Source organism: Manacus vitellinus, unplaced genomic scaffold (genome assembly GCF_001715985.3).
Source record: "Manacus vitellinus isolate BGI_N305 unplaced genomic scaffold, ASM171598v3 scaffold_16_pilon, whole genome shotgun sequence".
Classification (NCBI taxonomy): Eukaryota; Metazoa; Chordata; class Aves; order Passeriformes; family Pipridae; genus Manacus; species Manacus vitellinus.
The window spans coordinates 8,188,402-8,214,984 of NW_021939189.1; the positions used below are offsets into that span (position 1 = coordinate 8,188,402).

The following is a 26,583-nucleotide window of genomic DNA, read 5'->3' on the forward strand; positions in this document are numbered from 1 at the left end:
TTATGGGGAATGCTTGCAGGGCAGTGGGAAGAGGCAGCCATGGTTTGCACATCAGCTAATTAATTTTCATGACTGAACGGTGCTGCCTGGTCTCTTGTTTATACTCCTCGCCGCTCCCCTTCTCCCCCTCCTCGCTGACACACACACAAGACGACACATCTCGTAGGAACGTCAGCATCCTTCCACAGCCTTGAGACGCGAGCGGTTATTCTGTTGGCTTGTCAAACGCGGGTTTCCCTGCTTCATGGTACACAGGGGCCCCCTGTTTCACATTTGCTGATTCTTATTAGACCCAGCGCGCCAGGGCCTTGTCTCTCCCCGCAAAGCAACGTGCCGCATCCCATCCATAAATCCAACCCTGGAACAAAGCCTCTTCTACCCTGCCCCATATTTCTACCCAGCCTGCCCGCTTTCCCCTCTCTCTCTCTCTCTCCCCCTCTCCCGTGCTGAAGGTTTCCTAGTGCCAGGGAGATATGATAATTCTTGTGAAGAGAGCATGAAATGCCTCTGCTCTTTGTGTCTGTTTAATTCAATGAGAATCCCAGCCCCAGATGTCATGAATGGTGGGCTTTGTGCTGGCCCTTCCTAAGCCCTAACCGCCAGCCCAGCTCTCTGTCTTTCTTGTTTCCCACCACTGGATACTGATTAACAAACTAAATTATTTTTCCTCCCTAATGATGTTTTCCCACTTTGCCCACCAGGCTGGAAGAAGCCACGGGGAGGAAAGAGTTTGTGCAAAGGATGAGATAGCCAGGGAGAAAATTAAAGGGACAGTGTTGCTCTCTGGGCTCTGGCAACGCAGGTCCGCTCGGCTTTATTTCCCTATTAGAGAATGGGGTCGTGTCTGGCTGTATTTTACGTGGCTGGGTGTATTTCAGCCGAGGGATGGGCTTGAAAGCATCTGCACAAGGTACGCTCTGGAGCATGCCAAGGTCCGTAACTCACTTGCAATTGTGTGTGTGAGTTTGCATGGTCCCAAATTTAAGGTCTCTTTTCCAGCCGTGAGTGACATGTGGTAATTACTTGACATCCGTCCATGCATATGGGAACCTCTTTCTAATTGAGACAAATTCTCTTTTCCTTAATCAGACATGACTGAGAGTTCGTGGAGTGGGATGCCGTGGGAAGGGCTGGGACGTCTCCACCTGAGCAAGGAGAGGTGAGTCCCTGGAAGTCTTGCTGAAGGATCAAGTCCAACTCGTGCATGGGAGACCAGCTCTTTTACCTGATCCCTCCCTCCCTCCCACAGCCAAATTCCCAGCCAGGTTTTGAAACAGGGCCAGTTGTTAGCTGCTGCTAGAGAGGACCAGCAGCAATAATCCAGGGAGCCTGGATGGAGCTGAAGGCGGGTGGCCAAGGAAGGATCATGCAGAGCCACCTGCTTTTTGGAGCCCAGCAGTGCCTCCTTGCTGGGCACCAGTGAAGCTGTGGCCAGCAAACACCCTCCTGGAGCAGGGAGAGAGGATGGGTGTCAACCTGGTGAGGAGAAAAGGCAGTAGGGAGGGAGCCTTTCAACAACAACCTGGAGGTCTGGGTTGTGCAGCTGGAAGTCATTGAGAGGGGGTTGGTTTGGTATTTCGATTTAAAAGAACAAACAAACAAAAAAACAGAGGAGACCCCATGCTGGTGGTGTGGGCTCCTCTCAGCTGTGGCATGGGCAGGGTCACGTCTGATGGACAGGGCACGACAGAGAGCTGGGTGTACTCAGGAAAGCTCTGTGGTGGTGCAGGACTCAGCCCTGTATTTATGAGACAATGCAATGTATGTATTTATCTTTCACAATTGAGACCTCCAGTCAGAGAGGGCCAGAGACTTGCCTTTCCCTGTGCAGATCTGGGAGGCTTGTGCAGGCTCAGCTTGTAGAGTGGCTGCTCCTCTCAGAGCCACGCTGATGCTGCGGTACCCAGCCATGGTTCTCCTTTTCCTCAGCTTCGACTGAAAGGGGGAATAAACCAAGAAAAAGGAGCTGCTTGCCTGCACCCACCAAACCCCTGCAAGCACACCCACTGCTTCCAGCAAAGCACTGCCTTGTGTATGGCCTTTGCTTCCCACTGCAGTCACATCTGACCCTTATTACTTCTGCAAGGTAGAACAAGGCAGGAAAAATGGCTGTGCAGCGAGTTTCTTCATGCGCCAGGATTTATTAAGAACAATAGGGGAAATCAATCCATCTATGTAGAATACATCGCAGGCTGCAATGGGATAAAGCATTTATTCCGCTCTTGAAGGGTAGAGCTATAACTCATGGGAGTTAGTGCTCTGGAGTCCCTTCCCTTCATGTGTGCAAAGAAATGCTTTAGCCCATGGCAACCTACCAGCTATTGAATTTGTGTGGAGAATCTGCCGTCCTTCCCCTCTGCCGGCCCCTTTTTGGAAGGCGAGTCACTCATTAAAACACACCTCTGGAAAAATGAAGGGGCTGTCGGTTCGAAGGCATCTCTGCATCTCAGTTTTACTTGAAACAGAAAGGGTATAGAAATGTCTCAGTGATGTAAAAGCAACCTCCCACCGATTCTGAACGGACAGATTGTGCTTAAACCAACGTAGGATTTGCTGCAACTTTCTGCTGATGCCCAAAGACCAGGCTCTGCAATTACAGTGGAGAGGGATGGGTTGGGGTGTTGTGACAAGGCAAGATGCTGTGCAGGGAGATGTGTATTGTGCGGCTGAACACCTTCACTGCTGACTAGATAGATGTGTGTGTATATATATAAGTACTCCCTGTGCCCAGCTCTCTACTCGTGGTAGAAGGCATGCAGTGCAAAGACTGGAGCAGTAGTTAGCAGGGGCAAAAGGTGACTGGGATTTGTTATAATCTTTCTGGGTGTGAGAGAGTGTGAAGGCGGGGGGAGCAGGGTGGGTGGCATTAATAGTGAAATGGTATTTTCACTAAGCCTATTTTCACTGGGTCTAATCTATGTTGTGGGAAGAGGATCTCTTCAATAGGGCAGACCCAGCGAGCTGGGGTCTGGGCAGCTGAGGAGTGTGGGCAGGGGAAGCGTGGCAATTGGGCAGACACGTCAGACGGCCTTCCTCAGCAGAGATGACTTGGTAGGTTGCGTGCTGCTGGGCAGATGGGGTTAATTCTTACACCCAAATCAAAAGGCAACTGAGGGGGGAATGTTTTATTAATGAAAGCAACCCTTTGTGAGTATTCCTCCTGAGGCACGTTCCCTCCACCCGCTGCCTTCCCCCCTGGCTGCTGTCTGGCCCCACGTCTTGCTCAGTACCTGCTCAGCTGCCACTCACCCACTGATAGGTTTCATCAAGAAATGTCTCCATATGTGTCTGAGTCTGGAACCTGGGTATGTAGGATGGGAAGAGGAGGAGGGATAGGTCCTTGGCCATGCTGTAGACAGGGGTGTGCCACAGGCAGACAGAGCTTGGGCTGTCACAAGTTGCATGTCAGCCCATCGTCTTCTGCAATGGTGCTGCAGGAGTCACCTCTTTGGTACCAAAGAGCGAGAGAACCAGAGTGTTTCTCTGGTAAAAGGTAAAAGAGAAGGTTGAAAGCGGGTAATTCAGTGGGCTGGGGATGAAGGGGACAGTGAAGCTGGAAATTGGGTTGGGGAAGTTGGAAGTGCCTTACCCACCATCCATCCCCTTTCCCCTCCCACTGCCCTGCTGCCTGACAAGCAATGGGCTCAAGAGAGGAGCAGCCAATTTCTGTGCACCAGAAAGCAGACTCTCCTGGTCTTTCTTGCCCTGCTGTCTCCCTATGCCCATGTCCTCAGGGGCCCTGGACAGCTTGTTCTGCCAAAGGACAGGGCTGTGGGAGTAGCAAGGGCTGTGTGTGGAGATTTTTTCTGTCACTTTGTTAAAAATAAAACAAAAGCTGGTTTATGACAATTGATTCAGGAGAAAGAGGAAGTGGAGCTCAATTCCCAGAGCACCTTTTAGCAAGGCTCTGCCTGCACGCGTGTGTGTCGTACGCGTGTCAGAACTGAGCACCCACGGAAGGCCGGGTCGGGAAACCTCACATGGAAGCGGGGAAAAGACCCCAGTGCATGGCTGCTTCCCTGAGGGAACCCCCGCAGGGCTAATGTTTGATCTGAGGCTCAGTTGTACTCCTCTGAAACCTTGGGATGTCAGGAGCTCGAAGGGAGCCTGGGATGGAAGAAGATGCTATTTGCATTTTCCTATGAATGCATCTATTTGTATAAATCTGGTGTCTCTGTGCATGCGCACACTCCCCTACGCATGCATTTGTTTGAAGAGCAACACACTGTCCCCATGGTGTTCTCTGCTCAGGGCCAGAACTGGTTAGTCTGAAATTCAGACTCTTCCTGGAGGAGCTGCAACTCCCCTCCCCACTTCAAATCTAGTGATGGCTACGGACACAGGAGTCCCGAGATGGTTCACCATGCGATAGTACAGTTTCATTGTGGGGGATGAAGGCTCCCCCTTTCAAATTTGCACAGACATCAAAAGAATCTAGAAGGTTCAAACAGATCACAACGTAATCAAAATGCCAAGCCACCGTCTGCTTCTGCCTTTGGGTTGACAAGCAGGATTAGCACCCAAGGGAAGCAGGGTGTAATAGTGTTTCACGGGCACTGTGAACAGCCCAGAAGTGTGCGGAGTACAGAAAGGTTAGCCGAAGGGCAGGTCTAGCTACAGACGTACAGTTGGGGGGTGGATTTTAAAGCAAGGAGCTGTACATGTACAACCTCTGTGGATATTTACTTTAGCAGAAGGCAGGACTCTCCTGTATACCAGTTATGTCACACTGGAAGGAGTTTAAACTGGAGAAAGCCAGCTTGAGAGTGGAGATATGAACCAGTGTGGCGAGGAGCAGCAGCAGTTGACCTACAGTCCTGTCATTATAATGGTGTGGTTTGCCATGTAGACATCCCCGGAGCAGAGCAGCTAGCCTGCCATCCCTTATGTTTCACTGTCTAACTGAGATGTATAACACGGCCCTGCCTGTGTGCAGTTGCAATCACCCTGTGGTTCTCTGCAGAGAATTGGAGCAGGTGCCGAATTTTCAACCTGCGTCATGTGCCTATCACACTATGTGAAATAGCCCCGTCATGGCTAAAGACATGTGAAACACTTCCCAAATGCTGCTTTAATGTCAGTAATTGCTGGTCCTGTCCTGAAGACAGCCTGAGATCAGGGATATGAGGGTTCCTTGGTTGGTATTTGGTGTTGCTCATTTGGAGAACTCAACAATGCTGATGTGTCCACTGCAAAGCTCCTATGGAATGGGAAATGTAGCTGTGGCTTTGTCTGTGCTCTCTGTTAACTGTGCCTTCTCCTTTTATAACTGACCTTGTTTTAAATTTGTGTTACATTAAGGTTTAGGAAGCTCACTTCTTCTTTAATGGTATCTCTGCAGTTTTGCTTTAGGATTTATTTTGTTTTGGCCAGGAGAAAGGCAGAATTTGCCCATAACTCACTCTCAGAATGCTGGACAGGTGACATCTTGCCTTGTAGCTCTCAGACTGCTGCATCTGTCCAGGCCTTTTCTTCCAGGGCCAGTCCAGTGCCCAGGACTCACAGGACAGATTGAGGCAGGGAGCTGTGCCCTGACAATGGCTGCCCGTGTGGGGATAACGCCATTCCTGTCCAAGGGGAAGGCCACGGAAAGGGCACAGCCGCCTCCATGGCCATGAGCAGGGCGCAGGCAATATGTGCTGCCTGGTGAAGGAGAAGCGTGTCAAGACTGTTCCAGGCAGGAGGGCTGGGGAAGAAGCTGAGGGAGCGCTGCATGCCCAGCGCCTTGGCACATGAGCGGGGCCCGGGCTAAGATGGCCGCTCGCCAGCACACTCTGGCCCACCATGGCAACTCCCTCTCTCCTGGGGCCCCCGTTTCCCGGCTGCCGCTGCTGCCGGGTGCCCACCGCCTCAGGGCTGGCGGAAGGGAGCCCGCCGGGACAGGCCAGCTGCGGGCCTGAGGCAGTGTGGGCCCTGGCGGCCATTTTGCGGGAGGCGAGCGCCGCCTGTAAGATGGCCGCATGGGCATGAGGTGGGGTGCAGCGCTGCCTTGTCCTCGCCACGCTGCCTCCCTCACGCCGTCCCCTCCTTATCTTGCTAATTACCGATGAAGGCAGAACAATAACGGGAGCTGGCATGCCCCAGTTCTTTCTCTGCCACCTCCTTCCTCGGGCGGAAAATCTGCGCGCACACCTCCCCCCCCGCCTGCCAGCCCCTCTGTGATATTAACTGAATTAACATACTTCCTAATTTGCCCTGTGTTTTCCCTGTGCTGGCTCCCAGCCGCCTCGTCATGGCTTCTCCAACTGGTGGGGAAGAAGCGAGCACGTTCATCCCCTCCGCTTGTTTGGTTATATGCGAAAAATCCTTAATGACATCTAAAAGGGGTGGTGGGACAATAGCTCACGCGGGGTTTGGCAGGAGACGTGCGATATTTACCCTGCCAGACCATCCTCGCTGCCGCTTTGCCGAGGGATTACGACGGCCGCCGTCCCCGCGTTCCTCCATTTATTTATTTTGCCGGTGGCGGGGGGGACGCGTTGGCACGCGGCTGCTTTGTGCGCCTTGCTTCACCTATGAAAAGGACACATTAAGGTGTTGCCATAAACCCCCGGATGACAAAGAAAGCGCCTTTCTCTTCGGCTCGTAGGCAACAATGACAGAAGCCTTTAAAACCATGATTCCCCCCCCCCCAACGATTGCAGAAGGCTTCCCCCTAAAAGGAACTTAAATACATATCATTAATTCTAAAGCGCTGAGCTCCTGCTAACTATGCCATGCTTTTTGTTTCTGATAGTATTTGTCCGTTGCAGAGAGCAAGCCAAGGATGCGGAGCCTCTCCCACCCTCCTCCCTTTGTTTAAGTGACAAAATGTTTCTATGTTCTTGTTTAGAAAATAAACCTTTGTGGGTTTTTCAGCTTTTAGTTTTATTTTTTTTCCATTTATCCTGGTGTGAAATCCAAACTCCCCTTCTTTCCATATCTTGGGAATCCATGTTCCTCATGATCAATTTTTCCTCCTTTATCTAAAAATACAACATTATTTTATAGCATTACTCTGAAAACGCAGCAGTTATATTTTGAATTTGAGTATTTGGAGCTTCAGGATATTGCAATATTTTTTTTTACAAGCGATGAATGAAATGCAATGATTTAAGTGTGTAATGCACAATACAGATGCCATGCATTGTAAATACATTTCAGGGGCATAAAATCCAACACAGAGAGCCAGTGTTCCACAAAAGCCGGGAGTCCAAAAATAACTGTAAAAATGAATTGTCTGTCGGGACGAATCTCTCAGATCCGAGCCCATATTTGCAGGGTTACAATATACAACTGGCTTACTTATTGGCATAAATATCTCATTTTAAAATGCCAATGATAAACTGAAAAAGAGGTGAAGGAGATATTTGACTGATTACTGGATGCCATGGATTCCCTGCGTTTAATTTCATACTTACATGCTATTTACTTATCCCATGTTTATGGGTATGCGCTTTAGCTTCATATAAATCTCTCCTGTCTGCCTGTCTCGCTGCGTTCTTTTCTCTTCTGCCATCCCATCTGCTTCTCATGGTCCTTCTCCTGAAACCACATCACAGGATCTGATGGGAATAATGGGAATCCGCCTCTGGTCTCTATCATAAACATGCCAACGTGGGCTATTGTGTCAGGAGCCGGCGGTCACCAGATGGTGCTTGGTTGCCCAGGGTCTGTGTCGCTGGGTTTGGTCTCTTGATAAACCAACAGCTTCTTTAGCATTGTGTTTTCTCCCAAGATCTACCTACCCAGCCTGAGGAAGTTGTAAGGACCTTGGGTAATGCACCCCAAAGGATGAAATCTTTCTGGGTGCGTTGAGCACTTTGCAGCCTCAGCCACGCAGCTGTGAGCTGCCCTTGCAGAGCTGAGGTTTGTTAATCCCTATGCTCAGCTGCGTTCACCCTGTCTGCATTCCTGGGAAGGAAAACGAGTGTGGTAGTTAGGACTGAATGCTGTCTCCATGTGAAAAGTGGTCCATGTCAAGTTGAGCGGACATCTTGCTATCTTTATGTATTGGTCTTGGGAAGACAGGGCAGGGATATCTCTGTGGTGCAGACAAAATCAAGCCATCTCCTCTTGCCTAGGCTCCCAGACAACCCTTGAGTGTCTGCAAAAGGACTGGCTTGTGCATGTATCATTGAGAGATGGAGATGTTACAGACAGGGACTGAGGTATGGGGCTTTTCCCTGTGAAAAAATGTCCTCCAGCTAGGAGAGACCCAGGGACAAATCCTGCTCTTCATTCGGTGCCTGTATGTCTTCAGGAGGTCCTGGACATTGTTGTGCATGTGAGCTGCAGAGGGGGGATTAATACAGAAATAAAGATTGAAGATAAAAACAGTGAGAGCAATGGCTCTTCCCGAATGCAGACAGATGGAGAGAGCCTGGCATAATTACATTTAGCGAAGGGCCGCCATGAATGAAACCAATTAAAGGAGAAGCAATGCTCGTATGAGAGAGCGAGGGAGAGAGGAAAGCAACCACCTCTTCTTGGGCATGCACCTTCCATGGGGGGTGAGTCCTGCGCAGTCCCCAAGTCATGGGTGAGCTTGTGCATGCACCTGCCTCCTGGCTTAGGGGGACTTTGCTTATCTGCCAGGGCGAAAAAAGAAGGAAATAGGAAGCATCGGGTGCTGGCAGGGCCGGCGCGGAGCTGGCTTGCAGCCAGCCCCAGCCTCGCCATCTCCATTGTCTCATGGCTTTAATGCATGCCTAGAAATCCAGTATTTAGGATTCAGGTTACCGTTGTAAAGCAGGAAGGTCGTGATCAGCGCTGCTTGGCATGGATTCCTCCGGCAGCTCTTTTGCCTGCATGCCCCATGTTGGGATGGTGTTGGCAGAAGGCCTGGGGCTCGGAGGCTGCAAGGAGCACGTCTTTTCTGTCTCTGGCATGGTGTGCACCTTGCAAGGGATGCTGCTGGCTTTGGGATTTAGGGAGGGCAGCGGGAGGTGTCCAGAAAGCCACACAAAGGAAAGGTTTGAATTTCCTGGGCAGCCAAAGCTGAGCATGTCTTGCTGACAAGCTTGGCATAAAATCTAGCAAGGCAGGATCAATGTGTCTCTTCCTTTGGCTCTCACTTGGTGGGAGCTTCACGAGTAGTTGCTGCTGGTGGCCAAGTCTAGGGGAGGCTTTTGGGACTGTTCCTCCTGATTTCATTTGTAGTCCCAGAAATGGCTGTTTTCCAGCTTACTTTCCTTCTTCTACTATTCTGCTCTCAAGGGGAGGTGCCTTTTGGATAGAAGAGCAGCTGGCAAGGCTGGACTGGAATAATTCACAGGGGTTTTAGTACAAAGCTTGGGATTTGGGGTGTCTGTAGCAAACCCACAGCAAGTGTAATCAAGGACTGTTTAAAAGTCTCAGTTCTCACTTAAAAGTAATAGAATTATGCTAACAAGAAATGTATTTAGGGACATTGCAAGGAAAACTCTGGAAACAAGTCAAAGACCTTGTAGGGCTTAGACATTACCAGTCTGAAAAGAAATCCCTCTATATAGTTGGCTTTTTTTGGAATGAGGCTTAACAATTCTGGGGATCGAGACTCAAAACTCAAGGCTGACAGTCCAGGATGCTGCATAACACTGAACAGGGAGTGAAAGAGAGTCTGATCACACTGGGTTGCATAGTGGCTGGCTTGGGTCTCAGGAGAGATCCCAGCCACTGTTGTATGGCCCAGGGCAGAGAAACTTGGACACAGAGGTCTGTGGTCTGGAAGGTAATAACTGATGTTGTTGGTCCCTGGCACCCTATTCTGTAAGAGACCAAGTGAGGGATGCACATCCGTGTATATGCTTCTGGAGGCAGTGGGGACAAAGCTGTGCAGAGACTGCTGTGCCTGTGGACATGTATGACTCTGTCTCATTCTGGGAACAGCTTGAAAAACAGTATTTGACTTCCACACAGCCAGTACTCAGAATAAAAATGCCTTTTAAAATTTATTTGGTCCTTGCTTTAACTGAGAGGTCACATACTGTGTGCAGCACTGTGGAAGACTGCTTAAGAGCCAGAAGAGGAGATGCTGTCTCTGTGGTGTCCTCATGGGACCGTGCAGGATCTCCCCAGGCTGCAGCAGACATGTCCCACGTTGCCACTTGCACCAGTGTCTCAAGGGAATGTTCTCCTTCAGTCCATTTGTGATACATTTCATAGGCATTGCCCTGGTCCCAGTGGCCGCTTGTCTGAATGTGCTATTACCAGTGTGAGTTTAAATATGTCTTATACAGAAGTACTGGAGCTCTCTGAAATGAAGGACAAACTGCATGCGTGAGTCTGGACTTGTACAAGCATTTCAAGCAGTTGTGGTCCTGCACCATCCCCAGGCTGGGCTTCCTCATGGCCTGGCACTGAGAAGCAGAGTAGAAATGGAAGGCTCATGAGTGGGTGTGAGCCTGGGACCCATCTGACTCATTTTGCTTGACATCAGGTGGATGGGTGATGTGTCAGAGCAAGCTGAGAGCTTGGGAAGGAAATAAATAGTTCACGTAGATAAGTGCTGGCTGGGGAGCCCATCAGGGGCCTGTTCCCTTGCAAAGGGAAGATCTTTCCTACAGCTCATTGCATTTCTGTAGGCTCTGACTGACTTCTGCCTCCTTGCCTCCTTCCCATCCCCAAATGCCAGAGGTTAAAGGAGTGCCTGCTATTGCTGCAAGTGCTTGAGGATGTGGTAGGAAATGGCTGGTCTTTGCTACCTAATCAGCAGCATGACTGAGTGCTGAGAAACAAAGGCTCCTGTTTCTACATTCTCTTCATCCTTCTTCCGTTCCTTCCTAAGCCCTAGAAGAAGCTGCTCTACTGATACCACAGGATGTTTCCATAGATTCCTCTGAGGGTGTATGGATGTGGAGGGAACTGCCTTGCTGTGTGCACTGGGATGAGGATGGTGATGAAGTGCTTTATTCCAGCCTTGGATCAAGCACTCCTAGGGGAGGCATGACTGGAGGAACATCTCCTCTGCTCAGGCTATTCCCAGTTGCAGCTGTCTTGAAGCCCTGCAAAGTGCCCTTGTGCCTCCTTTGGGGAAGAGCTGCCTGTGTTGACCCATTTGAACATGGAGCAAGCAGAAACAGCCACAGATGCCTGCTGTAAGCTTTGTTTGCTCCATGCTCCAAAGGCAGCACCTGACCACCAGGGTCAGCCTGGGATTGCTGGCACCAGTGCTCAGCAGGGCCAGTGCACTTGGCTGAGGGGCTGGGAGCTGCAAGAACTCTGCCGAGGAGGGATTCTCTGCATCGTGGGGAACGTTCACATTTGTGTCCTCTGATCAGACCCACTCAGTTAGAGTCATAGTGGCAGACAGGGACACAGGGTGTTTGAACTGCATGCTGTGCTCCTGAGGGACTTGCTTTATGGCTGTGCAGAATTAGTCTGTGTTTTCTAGGCCACCTTTGAAAATGGCTGAAAATTTGCTTTCCATAGCCTAAAAACTGTGCATCTGTGTTTGACTCCTTAAATGAAAGGCAGGGACTAGAAATCTCCTGTGACTCGAGACCCCAGACAAGCTATGAATGGCTCAGTTAGGGTGGAAATGGGCTTTGCAATTTGCTTTGAACACAGTGAAGTTTTGCTGCTGTTGTTCCCCCAGTTTGGGCACAAGAGCCATGTTGAGAAGCATCCCAGCTCCTCTCTGCTGCCCCAAGTTGCTAGGACAGAAACATGTCCTTTGGCAGGGCTGTCTGGTTTGGGAAGGACTGGACTGGCACCTCTTTGGTGCTGTACCTTTGTGGCTGTGCTTGGAAAGGGTGTGTGGGCACAAGGTGATCAAGCTCAGAGAGAAGGGACGTCTCTGGTGACGACCACTCATGTTGCCATGCAGCCCTGAGGAGCGGGAGGCTGTGTGTCAGCCCGATGGAAGCTCTCTGCAGGTCCTCCTGCCCGAGGACCTGGCAGTGACACATTTCTGACACAAACTGAGAGGAGATGCCGGCGTGAGATCCCGGTCATGTCATCTGGGATCAGGTACCAAACCCAGCCATGGCTACAAGCAGTGAAGGAAGCAGCTGCCCCAAGCAATGGTGAACATGATCCAGAGCTAATCCCGAGGTGTCTGCTCCCTGTGTGTGCCTGTGGCGAGGTGCTATCCTCGAGGTCTCCCAGCCCCACACTGTGACTGCTCTCAGGGCTCTGGTTCTCTGTATGGGGATGCTGTGAATGCCAGAAGGATGCTGTGGATGCCAGAGGGATGCCGGCTGAGGATGTGATGGGTTCGCACTGGGCTCGCATTAGATGACGGGTGCTGGCTCCACAGGGTGCAGGCACAAACATCTCAGGGGGATTTGCTTTCCTGCAGAGCCTGCTGCTCTCACAGGAAGATTGAAGAATTCTGGTCCTAAAGGGATGAATGCTACCTGCACTTTGAAGGCAGACATCCCAGGAACCATAGGGAAAAAAAGACACCTACTGATTTTTTTTTCTTTTTTTTTATTTCTCCCTGTTTCTGTCTACCTATCAGCCTGTCAGCCAGCTAGATGCTAATCCACAGCAGCAGCAGCACAAATAAAGCTAGACTAGAGGGATGCTAATTTATGCCTGGATTTCATGCTTTGTTTTACTTCTCCACTTTATTGGACAGAGTAGGCTTTGTGAGTGACGTAAAATGTTGCGTGTGCTCTCCCCATGGCAGGTTACTGCACATGCAGCAGGAGAAGTTCATTTCTCCGTAGCCCCTGCAGCCTTGCACATGCCTTTCTCTGCCTCCCCTGAGTCATTTGGGGGGGTTGTTCCTGGTAAACCTCCATCAGATAAGGACTCGCTCTAAGTTTTGTTACCCTGTATGTGAAACCCGGGGATGTGTTTTCAGTCTCATTGTGTCTTCTCTGATGGTGCCAGCATTTATGCATCTAAACTGTAATTTTTTACGCTCTTGCTGGGTAACCAGACTACAGCCTCTGCAATTTGCATGAATAAATGTCATGTAAAATCATCCGTTCATGGGTAGTGGCCAGCTGAAAAGTTATGTTGGGAGGCAATCTGTTCTGAGTGATCTGTGTAATGAGATATTGAGATTTACACCTCTCAATGTCTGAGGGGAAAAGCATGTATAGATTTAAGGTCACAGCCCTGAGGTGACCTTACCTGTGTGGTGCAAGTAGGTGAGGAGTTTTATTACTTGTTGCTTATGAAACTCAGATTGTTAAACACTTTCATAATCTCTGGTGAGCAAAAGCCTTTGAAATGGACTGTCTTAGAATAAAGGAAAATTTAAAGAATTGTCAAATAGGTTTTAATAACAGAGGGTCTTGCAGGGTTTCTTGCAAGGGTCTTGTATGGGATCCACACAAGGACTGTAAGGATATGGGAAAGTAAGGATCAGCTGTCAGAGGCAGGGAATGGATGTGTTGAAGTATTGACAAGGTCTTCAGCTCTTATTAGAGGCAAAGGGGAAGAGATGCCCACATACCTTTGAGTTTTTGTGCTTACCAGGCTGGTACTGACTCTTCCCTGCAGCCAAAGCTCCATGAGCAGAGCAGCAAATCACTGGTGAAGGAGAGAACAGCCAAGACGGAGCTAAAGGGGGCTTTGAGATGGCCACATTGGCAGGGATCTATGAATTCCTTTACTTTTTCAATCAATTTTTCCACAACTCCTGCTGACCTCTGCAGAGCAAGTTGGGGGGATGAGCCCGTAGGTGCGTCTTGTACTGAGGTCTGTCCTCGGCTTCACCAAGTTAAATCCTAAGTGATGATTTAATTGCGTTCAGTAAAAGCTGCCCAAATTTACAGCATGGAAATGAGAGCAGAATCGCAAGTGTCCTTGTTTCCCTTTACCGTCAAATAGCTTTTCTCAGCCTTGACTCCTGCAAGCTGATCTCTGTAGGGTTTTATTTCATTCGCTGTCTTCATTGCCCTATTAAAACAACAGCTCTGTCCCCGAGTCCCTGCATGTCACTGTGTGTCGAGTGCTTATCCCTGTGTATTGGGGCACAGGAATGTGGCAATAAAACCGCTCACAACCACTTGTTTGGATAAAAAGCACAGATTTGCTTACTTGGCAGTAGTTTCCCTTTTTAAAAGCAGAAATGTTTGCACAGGTGACTTGTTTTGTTGCAGTGGTTGTGGGAAAGAAATGTTTTGCCTCATGCATGTTCTCGAGTTTCTGTGTGACATTTTTCCCTGCCTTGTTTATAGCAATGTCCAGGAATCTCTTAGCTTTCCTCTTATGGAAAGCAAACAAAGGTCTAGGGGGTGGATCTGGCTGCAGGAGCAATGTCGGAGGAGCTGGGCTAGCTCTGCCCACCGCAGCAGGGCTCATGTGGGTTTGCATCACAGCTTTTCTCTTCTCTGACTAAGCTGATGGACAGGAATAGTTTTGTACTCCTAAGGTGCATCTGTTTGTGTAGGAGGATGTGGGATTGTGGCATTTGTCTTTGCAGCTTTCTCTGGGCTCCTCAATCAGGCTATCTTTGGGCTGATATCTGCTCAGATGGGGGGGAACCTCTCGGCAGCATCACATCTTGCATGGCGCAGGTCCTCACGTGCAAACGCCGCAGGTTTACAGAGGTATCTGGCTTTGTGCGGGTCTCAGAGCCAGCCTCTTTGAGGTCTCTTTGTTTTGTCTCCCTCTGGGTATCTTGTGCGGATGCATTTGCATATATGGAAAACGTTGTCATCATCTTCTCCCCCTCCCCAGCTCCCGTTCCCTTTGCCCTGCTGGCTCATGGGCATTTCCAGCTGAACAGATTCTGCCAAGGCCAGCCAAGCGCAGTGGGCTGGGGGCTCACATTGCCCATCTGTACCTTCGCAATTTCCTTCCCCAGGCGTGGCTGGGGGGTGGTCAGGGCGTTGGGGCATTTTTTTCCTGTTTTTTTTTTCTCCTAGTATTTAATAACTCGCAGTAGGCAGACAGTGGGGTCCTGAAGGTAGTTTGGTTCAACCCCTGAGCCCCCAGCCCTGACACCCTGCTGCTCCCTCCCTTTCTTCTCACACTGTATCATGTCTGGCAGCAGCACCAAAGAGAGCAGTCCAAACCATGCAGTGAGGTTGCTCGCTTGCTCTAAATCCAGAGGCCAGGTTTATACACTTTTTGTTCCTGCCTGGAAAGCCTTGGAGTGGTTATACCAATAAATCCCTTGCTCCTCCATGAAGATGTCCTTCCCAGGACATTTTAAGTCCCTAATCCTCTCCAAGACATCTCTGGCTCTATCTTCTCTTCTCTAACCTGTACTTGCCCCCCTGCTGCCAAAGGCTTGAATGCCCTGAGGCTTCATCCCTCCAGTCTGCCATCTCTCCGTGCACCTCTGTGCAGCCCTGCTCCTGCTCCCGCTCCACTGTCCCGACTTCCCGCTGCCCGCCACAAACCGGGACAAGCTGGGCCATTGGAGCAGCCAGGGGAGGAAGAAGGGGGTGGAGGAGAGACGGGGCAGCTGCGAGGCTTGTGTTAGTAAACACTTCCTTGGGTTCACATTTTAATTCCTTACCCCCCTTCCACATCTTCTCCCCCATCCTTTCCCTTTTCTATATGCTCACACAATGAGACCATTGTCAAGGGGTGATTTGAATGAGGGGTCTCCGGGCATGTTCCCAGCATTGTCAAACAGAGTGGGAAAAAAACCACAACTCCAGCCTAGCCAGGAGGACCAGACCAGACTGAGACAGATGCCTAAATTAGTGACAAAGCCTTTTGAATGTCCCCCCTAGACAAGGGTTGCCTTGTGCATGCGTGCGTGTGTGTGTGCATGCTCGTGGGTGTGTATTTGTGGCTGGGTGGCAGCTTGCATGTCTCCCCATGTTAATTAGTTTTGCATGCATGTCTGATAAGGTGCCAATGAATATATTTGTACTCCTTCCATTGGCGAAAGCTGTCTCAGCGGCGGGGGAGATGCAGGGTGGTGGGGGTGTGCTCAGTGCAGCCTGGCAGCCCGGGGTAATTGAGCTGTGTGGAGCTGGGAGAAGAAGGGGTGAGGGTTGCATCAGCAGAGCTGGGCTTCCCAGCAATGAGATCTGCTGCTTTCCTTGCAAATCATGGAGAGTTTAAAAGAGAACTGAGCCTTTTTTTGGTTCACTAGCTCTTTCTCTTCATCCTGCCTGATTGTCTGGCTGAGGGTCTGTAGGCTCTTTCTTCTCCTCTGCCCTGGGTGTCTGTCTCTCAAGTCCCTTAAAAGGTGTTTATTTCCAGTGGATTTATATCCATCTTTGTATACACACATACACATGCGATCACTCACACAAAGCCACAGCAACAAAACCCTTGCCTGCTTCTCCAGAAAGGGAGTCAAATCTGCTACCAGTTACAAAATATGGGAGGGAAGTGAAGCGTGTGGGTGCCAGGGGTGGAGCAGTGGAAACAGGCAAATGGAAATGCAGAACAGGAGTTGGAGAGACAGAGATAACGTGTGCTATAAAGGATTTATCAACATTTGCTCAGGATAGAGTTATTAATTACCAATGCAAAGAAAAGTCTTTCTACATCCCCAGCATATGGACCAGCACATAATGTCATTCCTAGAGTCTGTTATCATCCATCCATCCATCCATCCATCCATCTGCATTCTGTAGGTTCACACAAGAATTCATCGTATGAGTAGGGATGTAAACACCAGTTCACATCTAATTAATTTCCTTTCTAAATTAATTTTGCATCCTTTCCCTTAAATCAACAAGACAAGAGCCCACATACATTTCTTGAGCAGAATGGGAAAAACTCTTTAATGGACCAAGATGTCTTTTCTGCCCATGGTCCTGTCTGTATCTGAGCAGCTACCAGATGCCAAAAGAGGGATGACCCAAGGCTGCTCTGAAATCGAGGTCATTTTGGAAAGTTTTGTTGGAGCACAGCTTGCCTGCTGTGGAGTTTGGTGGCACCAAGTTTCATCTTGGCTCCTATTTGCTTTGCCTTATATTCCATACTTGGATCCTGGTGCAGTGAAGGGATGGAGAGCAGGGCTGGCCCTGCAGAGAGCCTGGGTGGGAGATAGCTTGGTCTGATCAGCAGAGTGCAGGGTTGACTCCTTCTGATGGGATGGCTGGGGAGGAGAAGGAACAAGGTAAGGTGGCCATTGACATCAGCAGGGTTCAGGTTGGGAAGGGCTGACACCTCTTCCCCTACTGGCTCTGCAGCTGCACTGGGCTTTCCTCTGCTACTGGGAGAGAAGCTGGGAGGTGACATGGAGACAGTGACAAAGCCACCTGTCTGGAGGAGAGCTGACAAGTCCCCAGCAGGGCAGAGTGAGCTGCAGGAGGAGCAGCTCTGCTTTGTGCTCAGAGAAGTCCAGGAACATTGTCAAGGCCAGGCTACACCTCCCCATTGACCTGCATGGGGCATCTCTGAGGGAGCCCAAAGAGTGCTCCAAAATCCTCACTGCCATTCCAGCAGTAGGTACAGCGGGCTGTTCATCACTAATGTGCAAGAAAAAGGGACTCCCATGAAACACAGGTCTTCAGTTGGAGAACAAAGGCAATTTCATGTGACTTATCAGCGGTGCCTAATTGTGCAGGGTGAATAATGAGCAGCCGGGGAGGCAGCACTGCAGTCCCTCCCTGAGCTGCAGCCGGTGGCCGTGGCTGGAAGCCCCAAGTCAGTGCCATCAGATCGTGGGCATCCTCAGAGAGGTGCAGCCCCAGCACTCTTCCTCTGTGCCTGTCAGAGCTGTTTGGACTCCTCCATTGCAAAGTAATTGTGTGATGGATGTAAGAGGGGAACATGCTGTTGGAAAAAGTCACTCTGCAGTTGCTTGGACCTTTCATTTACGCAGAGGGTAAATGTGTCATCCGTGCCTGACCCAGATGCAAGGTGGCCTTTAATCACAAAGAAGAACCAGGCAAAGGCCTTGCAGTTCCCTCCCTGTCTGGTGCCTCATCCCTGAGCTGAGGGACCCCTTTCAGCTGATCTCCCCCCACTCTGCCCTCCTCTCCTGTTTGCACATCCCTATCTCTCCTTAATTCTGCTCCCAAAGTCTGGGCTGGGCTGTGGAAACCGCTTTGTCAGAGCTCCTCGCCATGTTGATCTACCAAAGGGGTTTTTTTCCCTTTCCCTGTTGGGATGACTATTCCCACACAAGCAAAGCCTCTTAATGAATCCGTGGCAGCAAAGCAGGTAACGTGCTCGCCCTGCCAAGGCTGCTTGGCACAGCTGGAGTCACGTAATCAGGCTGGGCTGCCAGCCGGGGACAGAGCGGGAAGAGTTAAACTGAGGACAGTGCAGAGACAACTAATCCCCAACAGGAAGAGTAGCAGAGACCTCCCTGTCCTTCATCATCCTCCCCCTCCATTCATGGACTCTTCCTCCCTCTCCACCACATCCTGTTCCTCTCCCACATCCTCCCTTTACTTATTTCTTCTTCCGTCTTTCTCACCCTCCTCTTCTCCATTGCTTTCTCACTCCTCCTCCCTGATTTCCCTCCCACCCCCCCTCCAGCCTGGTCTTCTCTCACATGCTCCGTCATGTCTCCAGAGCTGGTTTTTGAGTGGGACTGAGGGACAGTGTATTTGGACTGTGGTGGAGGTCACAGCTATATGGGGATTGTTTAAAAGAGATTTGCCCACATCCCAGCCCATGTGACCAGCCTCAGCTGCAGGTCTCTCTTTCTTAATCTGGAGATAAGCGTGATTATCCGAGGAAGGGCTGTTCGGAGCTTTGTAACTGTGACAGGGGAGCTTTCAAGTCGCACTTTGCTGGCAGAGCAGCGTTTAAAGCCGGGGAATCAGATTCCAAGCGTGGCTTTGCATCTCTTTTCTGCTGGGAGCATGGTGCAGGGCTGGCAGTGGGGATGGGAGCTTTATTAGGACTTTGCTTATGATGCGGAAAAGGAGTTAGGGGAGGGAAACGGGGGAAAGAGGGAGGTGAAAAAATCCCAATTTGCCATTTCCCCATCAGTGGTGGCACAGGAGAGGTTGGCACTGATTCAAGGGGACAGGCCAGCCTGAACCCTGGTGTAGAGCAATAAGGTCCGTCAACCTGGGGTCTGGCTTATTTTTAGCCTGGAGTTGTGTCTCCTTGTTCTGCGCTACCACGCCTCGCTCTGTTGAATCCCTCACACAAGAGGTCTCTGGGGCCCTGTTTGGAAATGAAATGCTGTTTTAGCAGCTCCCATGGTACAGCTTCCCTGGGAGAGATGGCAGGGCCAGCTTTGCTGCCCGATAAACACATCGTGCCCCAGCACTCAAGGCAGCCAACTCCCTGTCCAGAGAAATATTTACTGGAGATGGGCCCTTATGGAGCATCTCTGCAGCCAAGGCAGGAGTGTAGGAACATATAGCAATTGTGTAGTTTAATATCATATCGGTGTCTTGTGTTGCTGGAGGCTGAAATATTTAACATCTCCTACAAGTGACACTGTCCCCAAAGATTTCTTCAGCTGGGACAGGCATCAAAATAGGGTTTAGTGGAAATGTTCAGCTCTGGAGCAGGCGCTGGTTTGCTTCTATTTGTAGACTAGAAACTCGGAGCAGAGACTTGTAACAGCACTTCTTTTGATGGAGATGGGTCAAGGAGAAAGGAACCTGGATGCATGCCAAGGGCGGGAATCTGGGGCAAGGTTGAATCAGGACGAAGTGCCAGCACTTTGGACCGTCACTTGGGCAGGACTCATTGTTCTTGCTGTATCCTCCTTGGAAACAGTTCAGCTTCCAGCACAGCAGCTGAAGCCAGCCTGATCCAAAGGACACGCTGAATCCCATCTGCTCCCCCCACAGCACCCATTCTTAGCAGGCGGGAATTTGCAGTGAGAACACCAAACAGCCCCTTTGGCTGGGCTTGTTTGTGGAGGGGCAGTTTATTGCCTGTGTCAAGATAGTGAGGAAAGAGTATATCGCTCTTCTTCCTCTCCCATGAAGGCACATCTCATTTTTGCATCTTTCTGCCACAGTGGCTGGCCAGCCAGCCTTAAAGCAGCCCAGGACATGTACCTGTGCCTGAGGATTAAAATGTGTCTCTGCAGGGCAGGTAGCTCAGTTTACCTCCAGTGGTTGCAGAAGGGAAGTGGTTGCAAATGCATCATCTTGAGAGCAGGCTCTGAAACATCTCCCACGTTGCCTGCCTGTCTCTGGAGCCCCACACAGCTGCTCTGTGGGTGGAAGCTCTCTTTTCCTTGTGCCCCCATGAACTTTATTTTTTGCTATTTTTCTTTGTATGCTGCTTAGATGAATGCTCTTCAATGCCTACAGCTTATTCCAGGGCTTTGCTGAGGATCTGGCCTACACATGTAGCCTTACTCCAGGGCATGGCTCTTGAAGAAACTAGATGGACACAGCATCTTTTTAGTCTGGTAACTGTAAGACCAAACAGCCCAAATGCCAACCTGCAGCCGTGTTGCTCAGATAATGCCTGTGCCCCAGTGGAGAACAAGAGCTCCCCTTGAAATCCCACAGCGTTGGATCCGGCAGCGGGAACGTGGGCAGGAACATGTAGGTGTTGGCATGTGCAGGCAGGAACACGTGTATGCCAGGGCAAGCGTGCCCATCTCTGCAGGCACAGTCCCACGCCTGTCTCTGCACCAGCCCATCTCTGTGCACTGGCCTCATGTGAATCTGCCCCGTACCTGCCTGAAATGAGGGTTTGGGGGCTTAGGGCGACTGCAAGGGCTGATGGCAAATTTACGAATGGTAAATGAGGGGAAGCACAATAGATGGATTAATGGAGAGATCCGTTCAAGATGCAGCAAGAGAAGGTTTCCTGATGCAACAAACAAGGAGCTAAAAAAAGGAGCAATGTGGTAGATATAGGTGTGAGATCAAAGGCTGTGACAGGGCCAAGTCAGAGGAGAGGTTGGATCCAGGAGCAGTTTCTGTTCCTGGGTGTTGGGTGATGCTGAGGAGGGTGAAGGAAAAGCACTGGCTGCTCTGAACAAAAGCAGAAGGGAGATGGGAATGAGATGGAGGGAACAAAGCAGAGGTCACAGAACAACGAGCATGAATCTCAGGGATTTTGGAGGACCAACTGGGTGGCTTTCCATGCTGGTTGAAAGATGGGCTGGAGAAGGAGGCTTCCACTGAATGAGGATGTGCAAGGTGGTTGTGACCCATGACAGGGAGCCAGCAGAGTTCTGCAAGTTTGAGGCACAGGGTGGCTTTGGGATAAAGAAGCTGTCACAGTGACAGGGTGGGTGGTTTCCAAAAGGTGAACAAGGTTTCCAGGATAGAGAAAAGGAGCTCCACAACTGGATTGGGAAGAGCTGAGTCATTTCTCCAAACACTATGTTAGGCCAGGTGCTGGAGTTCGAGCACAAGCTGGGCAATAACACATGCAAGGGACTGGAATGCCTGCACATCATCTTTAAGCCATACTGGGCCTGCAGCTCACCCTGTGGCACCAGGACTCTGTGGGGTCCAAGGGGAAGGGAAGAGCTCTGGCAGCTGCATTTGGATTCTCCTTAGGCTCACCCAAGCATCCACTATCACTGCACTGGTGTCTGAGATCCAGGGCCTATTTGGGTCCTTGCTATCATTGCTGTTGGTCAGGGCTGTTTCTTACAATGCCCTGGCACCTCGGTGTGCTAATCCAGTTTTTGTGATTGATGAAAAGCAAAAATCTTGACCAAAAAACATGTTTGCTTGCAACCTCATTGCCATAGTAACAGAGGTCCTGAGGACACCTCTGAAGTAGGTCACCATGGACCCCGTTTTGCTGCATCTCGCATCATGGCATGGCTCCAGAAGCAGGATGCACCCACCACAGTCCAGCCAGGCATCACCCTGGCACAGGGATGTGCCAAATATGCTCAGGAAAGGCCAGGCTGGAAAACTGCCCTCCGGTGACAGTGCCTAAGGGTGCCAATGGCTGTCCTGACCTGATCACGGGAAACTTCTGTCCCTCCTGCTGCCCCCATGCCAGCTTATGGTGTCCCCCAAGTCAGGGCTCCCTTCCATCCTCCCCTCTCCCCATCCCCCACCTCCTCGCTGCCTCCCTCCCCCCTTTCCCCCAGCGCCTCTCCTCCTGCTTTGCATAATTTTCCATTTTCAGTGTCCCCTTTTCTTTTTCTCCTCTCCATATGGTGCGTCCCCCTCTCTGCCTGGCGCTGGAGCCATCCTTAACAAGCTCGGCAAAGCCCTCTCTCTCAGGGGCTGCACATGAAAGATGCTCTGTAAAAATAGAGGCTGGGACAGAGCTCCCCCTTTTTTCCCCCCTTGATTTATATGGGGCTGGGATGTGGGAACGTTTCTGAGTCGCATTTTAGAGCCGCCGGGTGCTCGTGCCTGTTCTCTCCGGCCATTCAGTGCAGACCCCAAAGGCCAGCTTGTCCCCAGCCTTTGATCTGCAATGCAGAAAGAATGGCTGGGGCAAGTTTGTGCCTCTTATCCAGCCCTTGCCCTCGTTTTGGCTGGCAGGGAGAGATGCCCTGTCCTGCCACACCAGGGAGAGGCCATGCCTTTTCCTCTCAGTGTCTGGTGGTCTTTTCCAGCTGGCTGTTTTGGCTCCCTCCTACATCCCTGGCACCATGAGGACCTCTGGTCTCACCAGGTCTCAGCAGGCTGGGTCATGGTGAAGCAGCGGGTCATGGGATTTGTGATACACAGCGACTCTGCACATCTAACCCACCACTGCCCCTCTCAGCTCCACCATGGATAATTGCCAGTGAGCACCCAGGGACGAGTGGAGGGTACTGGAGCTGAGCAAAGGGTACTGGGGCTGGTGATGCCTGCCCAGCATTTGATGGGTTAAGCTGGTCTCCAGCTAATTTCTCCCAGCGGCTCCCCTCCTCCTCCTCGTACTTCTGTATGCAGCAGGCAGGGCCTCAGCGCAGGTTCCTGCACTGAGCTGTTGCCAGGGGAGTAGTTAGGCGAGTCTGAGCTATGTGGGGAAAAGGCCCGGGCTGTCAAAGTGTCTGAGATGAACCATAGCCCAGTCCCCCTGCAGCTGGGCCCAAGCATGCATCAGCCCTTGTTTGGAGCCTGGGAATGGCAAAGCCCAGGGAGGTTCAAGGGCAAACTTGCTATTCATTAGTCAGGGGTCCTTGACGTTCCCACTCTCTGTCTCCCTTCTTCTTCTTCTTCTCTTTTCTGTCCCTCTTTTGACAGATTCCTGGGTGCTTTTGGGGAAAACTCCCCTCCTCCTCCTCGCCCCGGCAAAAGCCCTCCACATAAACTTCCCCAGCAGACAAGGCAGGAGGACAATAACGTCAGGGCCACGATGCAAACGAGAACCAGCGGAGCAGCCACGTCCCCCGGGTGTCCTTTCTCCCTGGTCCTTCCTGCGCTGCCGCGGGAGAGCCGACGCATTCATTTCACTCATCTTGCCCATCGCCGATGTTTTATTATCTTGATGCTTGCAGGAAATTGTAACTTGAGATAAGGAAAATGTCAGCCGCCTTCTCCTCTCTCCTGTAGCCCAAAGCGCCGGGAAGTTCCTCCGTAGGAAATGTAAATGCTTGCCCAGGTGCAGAGGATGAGCACGAGATGGAGGGAGCCTCGAGAGGCCGTGCGAGCATCTCCGCCAGGAGATAAAACTCGCAGCGTAGGCGTAACACGGTGCCTCCCTCCCACCCCCGCTGAACAGAATATTTCATAGCTCTTAGAAGCCGAAGCTCCCTTGTAATTATCCAAAGTAAACAGCACGTGTTATTAGTTTAAAATGATTTTTTTTTCCCCCTCCCCGGGCCCCTGGAGCAGAATGGAGGTGTAATTGTGCTAAGGAGTTAGCAGGGGAGAGCACAGCTTTTGGTCACATTCAAGTTGGAGGGCTTGAGCCAGGGAGGCTGGTATGAAAGGCTGGTATTTGCATAAGCAGCGTGCATCCCTACAAAAAAAGAAAGATATCAGGGGCTTGCAAAATTCAATCAAGGCTGGGAGGGAAGAAAAAAAAAAAAAAGGGGGGGGGGGAAGGGAGGGGGGAAAAAAATTGACAGTGAAAAAGGTTTTTCTAAGTAACACCCTGGCGAGATTAAATTGTCCAGAAAGTTTCTCCGTGTGAGCCGGTGAAGCGGAGGCTGGGCTGAGGGCAGGGGAGGAGCAGGGTCCCTCCTTCCTGGCCTCAATAGGGGATAGGAATCTGATTAGGCAGAGTGTTCTGCATCCATTTACCATTATTTGAGGGTTTTTTTTTTTTCCCTTCCCACCGCCCAGAATTGCTGTGGCGGGGCAGTTTGTCAGCTTATAAACCTCAGTGCTGGCTTTGTAGGGACACAAGGAGGCATAGGAGCAAGTCTTGGAGCAGAGGCTGAGCTGTAATTTCAAGTATTTATGCATTGTTTTTTTAAAAAACAGTGATAATAATTCCACATGCTAGTTTGTGGGATGTTTTCCCTGCACAGGGCATTGGAGAGGGAAGGCAACCTTGGGCTGGGATAGGGTCCTGATGGAGTCCTATCTTTGCAGACACCCACAGTGCTAGGCTGAACTCTGACTGTAGAGAAAGTGCATGCAGGAGATTTAGGCTTTCCTAAAGCTTATGTCAAATAAGTTGGGTCAGACCATCCCCTCCTTCCCTCAGTTACTGAGTGCCTGCAACTGCTGCAAACTGAAGCTGCAAATGCACCAGGCAGAGGGTAATTTCCAGGGCAGGTTGATGTCTGGTACCAAGGAGCAGCTTCTCTATCTGCACCATAGAGGAGCTTCTCTGTAGGCCACAGCAAGCTCACCCTGTACCTGCAGAAGGCAGAGGGCTTTACCTGCCAGGTAAAGGCTTTTCGCTGGTGAGCACAAGGGTTCAGCCTCCTCCTCCTCCTCTCCTGGGCTTGCAGAAGCACCCACCACCATTCGGATCTCGTCTGCCCTGACCTCAGCATCCTTACCAGCCTTGGGGGGACATTGGGGATGACTCCTGATCTCACATAGGACAAAGAAGTGCTGAGCCTTGGCTTCTCGCAGCCTGGGTCTCCCTACACACATGCCAGCATGGGCTCCATCCTCTCAGCACCCTATTTCTGCAGAGGCAGTCTTTGGTCCTTCCCCAAACACATGCACATGGGGTGGGTTTGGCCTCTCGCTCTCTTAAGTTTTAGGCTTGCTTCAAAGTTGTGAAAAGGAAGGGATTTTCCTTGGATTTCCATCAAATGCTTTATGAATATTGCAATAAAGGGGTTACAGAAGATCTATTTTTAAGAGATAGAAAAAATACCCATGAAAATTGCAGCCTGGACCCCAGAGTGTAGAGTATTTGCACAGTTCAAAGAGTTACGGTGGTTCATCCAGTCACAGCCCGGGAACGTCGTGGTGCGACCTACAGCAGATCACATGCTGGCTACTCCCAGGGCGGCTCATTAGAGAGCCACACAGAAGATTTATCTCTTAAAATGGGCTTGCAAATATTTTATAAAATTTGCAATATTTTATAAAATTACAATTTGGTGCAATAGAAAGAATAAATTAGCCAGCTGATGGTTCCTTTTGCACTCTGGATCCAAGTGTACTCAAGGATTAGTTATATTACTCTTTACCCCTTCCAACATAACAGTTTATAGGCAAAGCAAAGGGAAGACAGCAAAGGCATGGGACTGGTTTAGGGGCTAGGGAATATACTCTCAACATGGATAAAGTGTAAAGGAAATAGAGAAAAAATCAGGAAAAAGGGAGGAGAACATGCTGCAAGGTGCAAGGTGTGTGGGGCAAAGCACAGGAGGTACAAGCAAAGCTGAGAAGGGGACTTCTGCTGAGTGTCACAGCTTCGGCTCCAGCTCGGTGTCTTGGTATCACTTTCTCCAGCCAGGCAAGGGCGCTGAGGGCAGGGAAAGTTAACACGAAGATTAAAACATCAGAGGGCTGTGCCTTTAGTGGCTCTGACATGCAGAGTAATCCCATGCCCCAAAGCCTAGGGAGGAAGGACAAGCGGTGAGCCCTCCCCTGGCTGGCGGTGTGCGGGGCAGGCAGAGGTAAGGGGTTGAGGCGGGCGCAGGGTAAGCTCGGTGTCTTGAGGACCGTGGTTTTCCCAGTTGGGAAGGGGAGAGGTGGTCCAGAGCTGTGAGAAATGTGTGGTGAGGAGGGAAAGAGGATTGGAGTTTCGCTCCATCAGTGAGACAAGTTGGTCTGTTCTCAACCGAGTGCTGCTGCACCATTTCCCTGACAGAGATCATAACCACTCCATTTTTTTTTCTTTCCTTCCTAGATCCCAGCAAGTGGAGAAGGGATTTTTCAAGCCCGTGAGTTCCTTTGAGCTGTTGGCTACCGCCTGCCCAGACTTGCCACCTGACTTCTCCGAGTTTCTCCAGGAGGGTCCCAACTGCTTCTGCATTGGCCCCAGAGAGGAGGCAGCTTTGATTCATGAGCACAGCGGGTTTCTGCATCACTTCGAATCACGCCGGTCCACCCATGGGGAGGGAGCCAGGGCAACACAAGGGATCATCCCACATCACTCCTGTATGTTGCCTTCAGTGCCCTCAATACCCCTGAGCAGGACCAAAGCACTTAGACAGAGAGACCCAAGCCAGTCACTGTAACAACTGGTGAAATACCAGGTGTGCGAAGGTTGGAAGGAGCTTTTTGCTCCCGGCTTTGCTCATGGAGCAGAGCTTGGCCCTTGCTGCTCTTGATCCCTGGGTCTGTGGAGCTGTGGGAGCACGGCCTTCCCAAAGGTGCTGTGCTTGTGGCCCAGAGGACCGTGAGCCTGTCCAGGCCAGACAGCCCGGCTGCTGTTGTGCTGCACCCTCTCTGTTCCTGTAAGAGAAACGTACTGCCTGTAATTATCTCCCATTCAAATCCCGCCCCCCCATGCACTGTTGAAAATAAACTCTCCCTTTTGCAAAAA

The 26,583-nt window shown here is 50.7% G+C and overlaps 1 long non-coding RNA gene across 1 annotated transcript; it reads left to right on the forward strand.

Moving 5' to 3' along the window:
• Positions 1 to 1,086: 1,086 nt before the first annotated feature.
• Positions 1,087 to 26,583, forward strand: LOC115307299. Its single transcript, XR_003915648.1, has 2 exons — positions 1,087 to 1,159; positions 25,945 to 26,583. It is a non-coding gene; the product is annotated as an uncharacterized LOC115307299 (long non-coding RNA).